Raw genomic sequence first — 12,096 nt, forward strand, 5'->3', positions numbered from 1 at the left:
TGCCACGAGCTGATGTCATCACGCGCACTCGTACGTGCGTATTCCATCGCTCCCACATCTCGCATTAGAGCTTGGTGACGCCGGGAGCCATCCGGCGCGGCGTCACCCTACGTGCCTCCATTTTGGGACCGTCGTGCTGTCACACAGCGCGAGGCATGGTCACCTGGCAGAAGGAGGGTTCACGCGCCCTGGAGCCCAGTAACCTCCGGGCATGGAGAGGGTTAAGAGCCCCTTTTCAGCATGAGCAGTGGAGCTAGCACGGAAGGGGGAGCCATGCAGGTCACCTCCACTTACCGACGTAGGAGCAACTCGTTAGCTTCTCACAGTCTACTTTTTGATGTGTCCTCAGTCCACATAGTTATTTATATATATATAATATATATATATTAATTACATCTATTAGGTGTAATTAACATTCCGTGGCAAGGATGTTGTTTCTGTTCCTTGGACAGACTTTCGGAGTTCCACCAAGTTAAATTCTATAAGGGGCCAACAAAACGAAGTAAACTAAGGTTGTTCATTGAAGCTTACAGCACCATCTACTGGACATGTTATGTCTTAAAAGTTATTTTACTTGCAGGCATTTGTGTCAACAGGGATATCATTTTCTTTGCAGGTTTGCTTTTCGAATGTATTTTATGTAATCCACATTGATAATGCACATCTTTTTAAATGTAATTTAATGGTTTGCATTCATACCTTCAAATGATTATTGTTTTGTTTTTTTTTTGTTTTTTTTAATTCCGAAATTCTTTATTGTATATAGAAAAATATAATTTTACATACAGGGAAGAGGCTTATACATGAGTGGAAAAAGAAAGAGAAAAGAAAATAGGCTGAAGAGGAGAAAGAAAGGAGGAAATACGGAAAGAAAAGAAAAGGGGGGGGGGCGGTAGTCCGTACTCTTGAGATCATTCGCCAGTTCGTAGTCTCATAGTCTCATAGTCCATATTGCGTCCATTGGTGTTCCATGGCATTTGTACGTCTCTGTGATCAATCATCTTGTGACCCGCGCCGCCCCGGGGGGACAGTGGAGAGAGATATAGATAAAGTAGGAGATGTGCACGTTGTTCTGTTAGCACTGACCTATTTCAGCAAGCGCCCTCAGATGTATCTCGTTCACGCCTACGGTGGCTTGTGTGATGACAGGTAGTGGTCTAAGGATCCCCACATGGACGACTGCTTGTGCGTCTTCGGTGTGTGTTTTGCTGTCATGTTGTCCGCCCCCCTAAGGAACGTGACCCAGTTGAGCCACGCCTGTGGAGCCGCCTTTGATGTGTCCTTCCAGTTAGTTAGGACTAATTTGACTGCGGCTGTTAGCAGGAGATCTATGAGGTCCCGGTCCTCTGTCTTTGTGATTGCCTGGGACGTGAACCCTAGGGCCAGGCTTGTGAGGCCTGTTTGTATGTCTATGCCTGTGATCTCGTGGATAAGTGTTGATTTTTGGGCATTTTAGTAGGAGGTGTTCTAAGTCTCCCCTTTCTTTATCACAGTTCCGGCACACGTCGCTGTCTCTAATGCCTACGGTGGCTAATCGGGCTGGTGTCCAGTATGCCTTGTGTATCAGCCAGAATTTTGTCTGGTTCAGCGTGGCCGTCACTTTTTTCCGACTAGTGGACCTCCATAGCTCTGCTTTAGCTTCCTCACTGAGTGCTTGACCTGCTGCCTCCCCCCAGAAGTTTATGACCTTGTCATTGAGTTTGGTGTGTTTGGGGCCTAGGATTTTGTAGAGGTGTGCTACCTGGTGTCCTAGCGTGTTCAGGCTGTTAGCCAGCTGTATTATCGAGGGTGTCTGGGTGTTGAGGTTCGCCTTCCTTATTGCGACTTTTATCTTCAGGAAGTTGTATAGTTCTACGCTGTTTAGGTTGTACTCTCCTTTCAGGGTGTCGAATGTTACGTCAGCGCCCTTGTTCTTAAGGTCCCTGGCTGTGGATATCCCTTGGCTATACCAGTCGTGCATGTCTAGGACCTTACCCCTGTATTTTAGGGATGGGTTGTGCCAGATTGATTCAAAGGGCCCTCCTTTGATGCTCGTGTTTAGAAGTTTGTCAATTTTTAGCAGAGCTCGTTTTGTGTTTCTGAGTACCGGGTTGTCTTTGATTGCCGGGTGTTTGGTGGCCGTGAGGAGGGTGATGGGTTTCATACCTTTTAGCAACCCCTGTTCTAGTGTTAGCCATGCCGGTGTGTAGTCCTGTCTTGGGTCTAGCCAGTGCAGTCCCTGTCTAGCTAGGCACGCCTCGTGGAATCGTTTGAAGTTTGTTATGTTTAGCCCCCCCTGTTCCTTTGATAGTCTGAGTTTTTGCAAGCTTATTCTGGCCCTCTTCCCTCTCCATAGGAAATCGTTCAGTATCTTGTCTATCTTTTTGTGGAAGTCATCTGTGTTGGTTAGGGGTAACATGGCTAGCATATAGTTGACCATTGGTGTGAGCATCATTTTTATTGTTTCTACCCTCCCCCACCATGTTGTGAACTTGGGCGACCATCGGTCTACTTTGGCCTTGATTTTCTGGATTATAACCTGTTCATTATGTTCTAATGTCGTGCTCAAGTTCCTCTCGAAGAGAATGCCTAGATACTTAATAGGTTTATTTTGCCACGCTAGGCCTGACGTTCCGAGTACTGTACTTGTTGTGTGGATGTTTAGGGGCTTGCATTCTGATTTGTCCTTGTTGAGTTTGTATCCTGAGACCTGGGCGTACCTCTCAATTGTGTCTGTCAGTGCCTTGATAGATCTCTCAGGGTCTTCTGTCATTATTAACACATCATCTGCATACGCCGCTAGCTTAAATTTTTCTCCTCCTATTGGCACCCCAGCTATATCTTCGTTCGTTCGTATCAGAGCAAAAGAGCAAAGAGCCCTGTGATCAAATGATTATTGTTAAGTGGATTTTATTAATTTTTGCCTCTTAATAATATTGATCTGTTAGCCTGTGTTCCGTGTTTAACTTGGTCATGGATGCACCACCTATATTTCTACTGTAGGTTGCTTTATTACATGTTGTGGTTATTTACCCTGTAAATATACGTTTTAGTTTAATTGAAAGTTAAATGCTATGCTTTAGCATATGTGCTCGTGACATTCACAATTTGTTAATTTAGTGCTGTGAACCTGTCACCAATTTGTTTCGTACAAATTATATTTTTTAGGATTGCTATGCCCGTGTTTTCCACCTTTCCTTATGATGTTTTGCCCGTGGATTCACCTCTTACACATTTTAGTTTATGTTATCTTTAATTGTAATACTTGAAATTACATGTCACATGTGACTCCAATTTTTCTGAAATTGCTGTCAGGGAATTGTCACCTACACTTTTAGTGTATTATGTTTTTCTTACAGTATAGTATATTGCATGTGACTCTGTAGAGTAGTCACCTACATATTCCTAATTAGTGTACGTTGTGCATACGTTAATTTCTAGGAATTGTAATTTAGTTAAGTACTTTTTGGGATTTTCTTTTTCGCATATTTTAAATTGTTGACTTCTCCGTTTCTTTCACTTTGCTGGTCTGGCCAACTGGCATTTTGTGTTGGTGACGGTGAATTCTATTCCTTACATCTTGTGAAATTCGATGCAAAAATCTATATCGCGCAAATAAGGACTCTCACACAACTCTGAATATTAGCATAAAAGGTCACCTTTATTACCAGGACAGCCAAAGACAGACCCCGCAACAATAACTTTTACCAACAATACTTTGCATTATTTTTCTCAAAACCTTTTCCATAAAATACATTTCTTTTCCCCAATGCTTTATTCTTCACAACAATCCATAACTTGTTTTCATAACCATCAGTATGATTTTCCATCTTTCCTTTTCTTTCCAACCTACCCTCCCAAACCCTCCCCCTATAGAAAGGATGAATCAGCTCTAGATTATCCTATCCCTTAAAACACGCCACCCAGGAAAATCATTTGAGTTTTCCTGCCCCACCCAAAAACTTCGACCCAACCTAAGTGGCTCATTTAAACTGCCAGTTGACCTCATGCGAGCAAAGTCACTTCCCCTTTTAATTTTGTGTTAAATGTCTTTCTGTGAGCACCACAAATCCACACACCACAAGTTAGCCAATGCATCTCGCAACTCCATGAGATAATATGATTGACCCATCTGTGAGAGATGTACACCATCATCCCTCAACAAATGCAGCATTTCGCTGTTAAAATGCTCGTGAGCTAGCACCGTGATGCCCATTGCTGTACAAAATGTTTTTAACGCTCTATTCACTTTGCGGCGAGCTCGTTCCACAGCCGCATGTACCCTGGCACCTCTCCAGTGACTTCTGTACAAAAATTCTGTCCAAACTACCCGAGTGCCCACCCACTTGTCTTTGATTACCGCTAAATCCAGTTTCATTTGTTTAATGAGCGCCAATCCGGACAAGTCCACCAGATCGTTTTCGCCCAGGTGCAATACTAACAAATCTGGAATACCCCAAGTCGCAGCCAGCTTGGATAGTGAAGGAAATAACTCCTTCCATTTCATCCCACCCACCCCTTTCCAGATTACCTCATGGTCCTTGCTATACAAACCTAGACCTCGCCCACAAAGCTGCTGTTCCGCAGAAATTGCAGCCCATTTTACTATTGAGTGACCAACAATCCAAGTCCTCTTTTTGCGAGGGAAATCCGCAACTCGACCTGTGATAACAAAAACTAACATTAATACTATACACAGAGAAAAAAGTTTTTATTTTTTTATATATATTACAGTCTGACATATCTATAGCAACAATTAGATTTCCATCTCCCAATTTGCTGCAATTCTCCCTTCCCCCAACCCAACCTAGCAGCTTCCGTAGCTGCACCTATTCTAAAAGAGTGCGTCCCAAAACTTGTCAGTTTTTCCCCCACCAATGCCAAAGTTTTTCTCAAGACCGCCAAAAATTGAAAACAGGTCAACTGGACTTTATTCTTATGGCAAAATATCGTCCCTTCTCTAAACACTGCAGACTGAACAAATGCTTCCCACTCCTCCACAGGGCAACAACCTTTCACCCCACTCCTGCCCAGTCTCACCAACATCCCAATCCCCTTTTGGTCTGTCTTTGACTGCTTCAACTTAATCTGCAAAATCCCACTTCCCAGGACCTGAACATCCGATGTTTGGATCCCCACCTGATTACGCAACCCAAGTAACTCCGATATACGAAAAGCTCCAAAGAACAACCATACCATACACAACTTAAAACGCAACAATTCCCATTCATTATAACAACAAACGGGCAGTACACCTAACAATTTTTGTAGCAAATTAAATGTAATGGGATCTCTCAACTGTTTAGCATGCCACGTGGTTCTACCAAAGCCTTTCAACATTTGTTTCAAACGAAAGCCTATCCGAACTTGCTGCCCCAACAACAATTGACTGTAAAAAGAGATACCCGCTAACTTGCCTGAAATCGTTGAATGGGACAAACCCTTATCGATCAAATATAACACAAACTCCAACATCAACTGTTCATTTTGCAACGCAGTACCGTCCATGCCGCGCTGAGAAGCATAGCTTAGAAAGCCAGACCATGCCAGCTGGTAACTGCGTCTCGTGGAGCCTGCTACTGACTGCTCAATCAGCTCTGCAATCCTCAGTTCCCCAGGTCCCACATGCTCGAAGGGATCGATGTCTTGTGTCTGTCTGCTCCGGGTGCCAACTCCCGAAACCTCTGCCACTGACAACGAGATAAAGCGTCGGCAATTGAGTTGGTCACCCCAGGGATGTGTTGTGCCTTAAAAACAATATTCAATTGAAGGACACGCAACATGAACGCCCTCAACAACTGTAACACCCACACATCTTTTGCCCGTTGCCCATTGACCAGACTCACCACTGCCATGTTATCTATATGAAACAACACGCAGCGGTCCTTGAATTCCTCGCCCCAAACCTGTAGTGCAACCAAAAGTGGGAAGAATTCTAAAAACGCAATGCTACGACCTTGTTCTAACCAATGTGGCGGCCACAGCTCCGCACACCACCTTCCTTCCCAAAACAAACCAAAACCCATGGCTCCAGAAGCATCTGAGAAAATTTGTACTTGCCATACCGTGTCTTCAGCCACAAAATTGACAGACACTCCATTGAACTCTTCCAAAAATCTCAACCAAATAAGCAAATCTTACTTGATCTTGTTTGTCAAACGTACGTGATGGTGTGGCAATACCGCCCCCGCCATTGCGAAACCCAAGCGCCTGCAAAAGGTCCGACCTGCTCTTACCACTCTGCATGCAAACGTCAAGTAACCCAGTAGCCTCTGAACCTGCCTCAATTGCACTTTCCTGGCACCAATCACTTCTTGTAGAAAAAGCCTGATCTCTTGTACTTTTGCCAACGGCAATCGAGCCACCATTGCTGTGGTGTCGATCTCAATACCCAGAAAGACCAATGTTGTTGTCGGCCCTTCCGTCTTGTCCTCCGCCAACGGCACTCCAAACTCATTTGCCATATCCTGAAAACATTTCAAAACCTTGGAACATTGTTCCGTACCAGCTTTTCCAACAAACAAAAAATCATCTAAATAATGACAAAGTGCCGCATGACCGGAGCGCCGAATGACACACCACTCCAAGAATTTGCTAAATGTCTCAAATAGCGAGCAAGAAATAGCACAACCCATGGGTAACACTCGGTCCACATAGTATGCTCCTTCAAAATACATACCCAGTAATTCAAAATCCATGGGATGTATGGGCAAAAGACGAAAAGCTGCCTGAATATCGCATTTCGCAAGGTTTGCTCCTGTCCCAGCCTGACGAACCATCAGTAAAGCATCGTCAACTGACGAGTATGATACCGCCGAATCATACGACGATATAAAGTCATTCACTGACTGTCCTTCCGGCCAAGACAAATGATGAATAAGCCTAAACTCACCTTGGGCCTTCTTTGGAATAACACCAAGAGGTGACACCATCAAATTTGGCAAGGGGCAGTGTGAAAAAGGACCAACTATTCTACCTAAGTCCAACTCCTTTTGCAACTTAGTCCGCACCACCGCAGGCAATTCCTTCGCCGATTTGAGGTTATCCGCCCAGCGCAATAGCCTAGGACCTTGATAGCCAATTCGAAAGCCCAGCCGAAAACCCCAAATCAACTTAACTGCCGCCTCCTTGTCTGTGTAAATTTCCAGGTAGCTCCTCATCGCTTGCAACTTAATTGGGGTAGGAGCCCTTTGGAATAAGTGGTGGCAATGCTCCGCGCCCCCTCTACCCCCTCCCATGGTCTCCGAGTTGGTGGTTAGGAAAGCACTGAAAGATGGCATGTCTACCCCCACATTGTGCGCATTCATGTTTGAACTTACAGTATTGCCGCACACAGGAGCCTCTATTGAAACCCCAACAAGCTCCTGTTGTAGGCAACTGACCTCTTCCAAAACCACCCGCCCTCAGTGTGGCGGGACGCTGTGAAAAGGGCCGATAAGATATTGGTAACCCACTTGCTGCATGAATTGTGTTAGAAGACGAATGTCCTGACAACCATTGCAACCACAACTCTTGATCAACTTCTTCCCATGGTTTATCATTAAATAAACTCACCCTCGCCCGAAATTCCTCGTCGTAATTTAACCAAGCATATCCTCCCGCCTGTAAATGCGCCCTTCTGATTATATCCATGTACTTAAACAGTGATACAGCCCTCTCAGGATAATGCTCACAATAGACACTGGCATAGATAAGGAATGCCGCCGTCCAATTCTCTATTGTTTTTGGCACTTTTGGACGGCGCGACAACTCCAACTCCTCCTCCTTTGACCCTTCCCTGGCTTGCAAATCCCTATGCAGAAGGCGGAAAATATCCACATAATCGTGGCTCCAAATTCTCTGCTTAGTTCTCTGGGACAAATGGATACCCAAGGGCATAGCCACCCCCATATATTGGCAATTTTGTACCGCTAAGTTTCGGAGGTGCACTGTGCACTGAACTAGCTACTGATGAAACAGGACTCCCTCCTCCCTCTTTGTCCTTCTGCCCTACAGGCCCTGAAGCAGACTGCGGCCTCTCCTCTGCCCTCGCACCCAACTCCTGACCCTGCACCAATACCCCATTTCCACTCTCTGCAGGCGCAACACCTGAACCACTTGCCAACGGCCGTGTCCACGCAGCCCACCAGTCTGTCTTACCTGCTGGGAGTTGCGAAGCTTGTTGACGAAATTCTTCAAGACCATCACGCTGATGATGTCCGCCATAATTCCTATGTGCCGGTGAGAGAACAGCTCCAGATCTCTGAAATACACTGGCAGAAGTTAATTGTCCTACCCCCTTCCCACCAGACGCCCGTCCACCCAAACCACCCGCCACTTCAGAAAACACCCCACTTCTTGGATAAGTATCATTTTCTTTGTCAAACTCTCCATCATCATCCTCATGTACATTTCCAACTTCAGCAATTTCGAAACTAGTACCTGGCCTATTGCCAGACGCCACAGTGATATTTTGATAATTTACCTCAGACTCAGGCCTCCGTGTAAAGCGCCGAGTCGTAGGCCTAAAATCCGCACCAGATCCGCTTCTAGAAATTACCCCTCCCCCCAAAAGCCGCACATTGCTTCGCTGTTTGAGAAAAAGAAATCTGCCCATCCGGAGCAAAACCTGAATCTGCAGTAAAGTTCCCGCCGCTCCAACGAGGAACCGCTCCATACCTACCTGTTACCTGGTGAGCTGATGTACCAGCCCTTTGTTTCATTGGCATCTCTGTGTGCTCAACCCAAACCCAATGGCCTTTTGTGGCCCGGCTCCCGCGTCAAAATCCACCTGAGGAGGCCCAGGCGGAGGCCTGGATTCTGGAAACAATGCACCACCCTCCTTGGCTTGCCCCCCAAACCCTCTGCCTCCCCCATCCCCACCCCTCCCCCCCCTACGAACCGCGACTCGCTGATTCCAATCAACGCCCCCCACCCTTGGACCCTCCTGCCGGACAAACAGAGAATATGCTTCATCCCCCACAGTATCTGCATCCACGAAGTGCCTCGGGGGACCTCTAGGCTGAGGTACCACAATGTCTTGGCAGTCCATGAACTCATCCTGCTGCATTAGGTCCGCCGACTCTTGCTCACCGCCCATGTAATCATCACCTTCCCCCTCTCCTGAAGGTCCGTATTCATCCACTTCGCTATCACTTGAATAATCAACTAAATTATGCTTCAGACCATCGAAGGACACTTGAGGCGCTATGTCTATTCTGTTGCTGCCTGTTGAAACACCTTCTGACCTTTGATGCATAGCCTGCGACTCTGCCATGTTAGACTGCACCAGGGAAACTTCTGGCGCCTGTGACACGACGCCCAGCTCGTCATTGAAACCACTGACATCAGCCCTGTCAGCCAACTGGAAATGGGAGACCCTCGTGTCAAACACACTGCTGACTCTGCCTCCGCGCCGGCCAACTCGCTTTCTGGCTGGAGATGGAAAAACCACTCGGCCGCCTTTGTCCACGCATGGAGCCGACGCTGAGCGCAGGGGTGGAGGCTTCTTTCCTCGACCTCCTCTGCTTACAGAACGCTCTCTCCTAGCTCTCACTGCTGGCACCTTGTCGTCACACGCAGCCCCAGAGACATTACCTGTCACAGACCTGCAGGCCGCAACAGAGCGCACGACTCCCTCAGATGCCAGGCGGCGAGGACGCTTCACTGCCACCGAAGTGTCGACCACAGCACCAGGACGTAACAAGTCGGTCCTTCCAACCGCTACCAGCGCTCGAATTGCCTCTCTGGCAATTTCTTCAGCAGCCATAATTCGACCGATGACAAGGCGACGTCGAAAAACAGCTACAAAAAACAATTAGCAGCGCTGACAGGAATACCTCACAGCTGTTCCTGTCAAACGCGACACCACCGCTCTCTCTCACTCGCGCCGAGTGACGTCAACCCTCCCTCACCCTCCCCGCGCTTGGACTCGGCCCCTCCCACTCTCCCGCCACACAATCAGGTTGCGTGAGGTCGTCCCTCGCGCGAAATACCCCAGGGGAACATCGGCTTTGCCCAGTCCCCCTGGGGGCCCATTATTAATCTATTTCTGTTTTATGAGTAAAAGGGGGAAGGGGTGGTCGTAAGTTTTACAATGCAAGTTTCAATTTTAGAATGACCAATTTTAGAATGACCATTCTCATATTTACACTGTTCATTTGTTTGTTCCTTTTAAGGGGGAAGGTGGTGTGGTATCCTGGTTTGGATGCCATGTGCCTTTCCCTATAACCTGTCTTGCTGCTCAGCCTATGTGTATGAATGGTGGAATGTTGGAGTGTGTGAGGTAATATAGAATGTATGGGATGCCTGGTGGATGGATGACAGTTGGAAAAGAGGGCTGAGCAGCAGGAGAGCTGCTCCTGGTGGGGCTTTAATTACTTTAGGATTCAACCTGATTATCCATCCATAAACCATCTTTAAATCATCATAACTCGGCTACAGTCTATCATATCACAGAAAGCGCGAGTTCTACAGTACAAGGTGCAACACTAACATATATATATATATATATAAGAATGTGTTAATTAGTTAAGTGTTGTATTGGTAATGGACCATTGTGTCAATGGAAATGACTAGTTTGAGACTCGTCACACAAAAGAATTGAAGTGCACACATACGAACCCAGAAAAAATAGGAATGTCACATGTAAGGAAAGTGAAAACCTGACAGCTATGCTGTCACAGACTGTGCACAGAAACTCCTCTCACAGAGGGGCCCTGCTGCTGTGTAGAGCATGGGGTGCAGACAGGGCAGGGCTACAGTGACCTGTGGGATTGAAGTCACTTTTTTTGTTCTGCCTTTTCTTGGGTCTGTCACCTGTATGTATAAAAGGTCACATGCTTTTCTGCTTCTCCGCAGAGAAACAGAAAATAATATGCATGGCCCTGAGAGCTGACCATTTTGCTTTTCACTACAACCAAGATGATAGGCTTGCCTGGTTTGCTCATACTTAATAGTTTAAATAAAATGCTAGGTGCAACCAAATGTAGCCAGCAACAACAACTGGAGACGGCAGAGGGCAAACCAAAACAGCAGGAGGTGGCTGTGCAAGCAACAAAGGTCAGGCAATGAGGACAACAAGGCAATGATGACGGGAGGGCTCAAGAATTTCAAAAAGTACCTGAATCCCAGCCTGAGCAGTGGAAGGACACCTATAAAGTAATTAATCAGTTTTTTGTCCATGCTCCTTCGAAGGGACAAACAAATGAGGAAGAAAGTGATACTGACAGGCGCTCACCAATGTGATCCACGGAAAAAAACAGAAGATCTCACAAGGAAATCTTGGGCAAAATCTAAAAATGACACAGGTGAGGTTCTGGACTTTTTAGAGTCCAGAGGTGTCAGGGAAACAACACCCAAAAGACCCCTGAGTTCCTTCCTGTCTCGGTGCACAAATAAACAGAGACACGGGCTTCTCGATGGTGGCGTCAGAGACCAAGGTTTATTTACTGCAGGGATACAGAAGTCACAGGAACCACACAAAGGCAGATTCTAGGAGACTGTTCGAATTGTACAGAGTGGGTTGCTCTTTATATACATGGAAAATGACTTTAGGCAACATTGTTAAAATATCTTCCATGCCTAGCCCGGTATCCCAAACAAAACAATAAACATATACCAACGATAATTATTTGCAAGTTTCCAGTATTCGATCAAGTCTTCATGTCAGTTTTCTATTCATAGATCGATCCGCCTCATCGTAAAAAATGTTTCCTCCCCATAGTAAAAGCCCAGAAGGAAAGGAGCAGAGCCAGGTGTAGAAGATAGAAAAGCAGGATAAGAGATGCTTGTGGGTGATAAAACGGGCACGGCTACTGTCTTCGGCCTCCTAATCGTGATCAGGCCAACGAACACGAGAACCAGTATAACAGGACTGGCTTCAGGCAAGGGAGGCAGCTTCTGCCAAGTCACGCAGCATCAGCCTTCCTGAACTAAAGCCTACGTGTCCCTAACAAGGTGATTCAGCTGGGGTCAACGTTCGTCCATTGGCTATGTGAGGGCAAGAGACAAAATGGACACCGTATCTAAAATGGATGCCGTGTGTTTTCAACAGAATGCCCTATTTCTCAGTGTATCCGTGCTAGTAGGTCACCTTCCAGGGATCTTCGGGTAGGTGCTGTTGGAACAGCACTTCAA

The 12,096-nt window shown here is 46.4% G+C and overlaps 1 protein-coding gene across 1 annotated transcript in view; it reads left to right on the forward strand.

The window, feature by feature from the left end:
• Nucleotides 1-227: 227 nt before the first annotated feature.
• Nucleotides 228-12,096, forward strand: part of LOC144772289 (uncharacterized) — a 92,510-nt gene continuing 80,641 nt past the window's right edge. The window contains exon 1 of the mRNA XM_078656518.1: nt 228-279. The gene's annotated coding sequence lies outside the window, so the exon portion shown is untranslated. The remainder of the gene's footprint in view (nt 280-12,096) is intronic.

Source organism: Lissotriton helveticus, chromosome 8 (genome assembly GCF_964261635.1).
Source record: "Lissotriton helveticus chromosome 8, aLisHel1.1, whole genome shotgun sequence".
NCBI classification, from domain to species: Eukaryota; Metazoa; Chordata; class Amphibia; order Caudata; family Salamandridae; genus Lissotriton; species Lissotriton helveticus.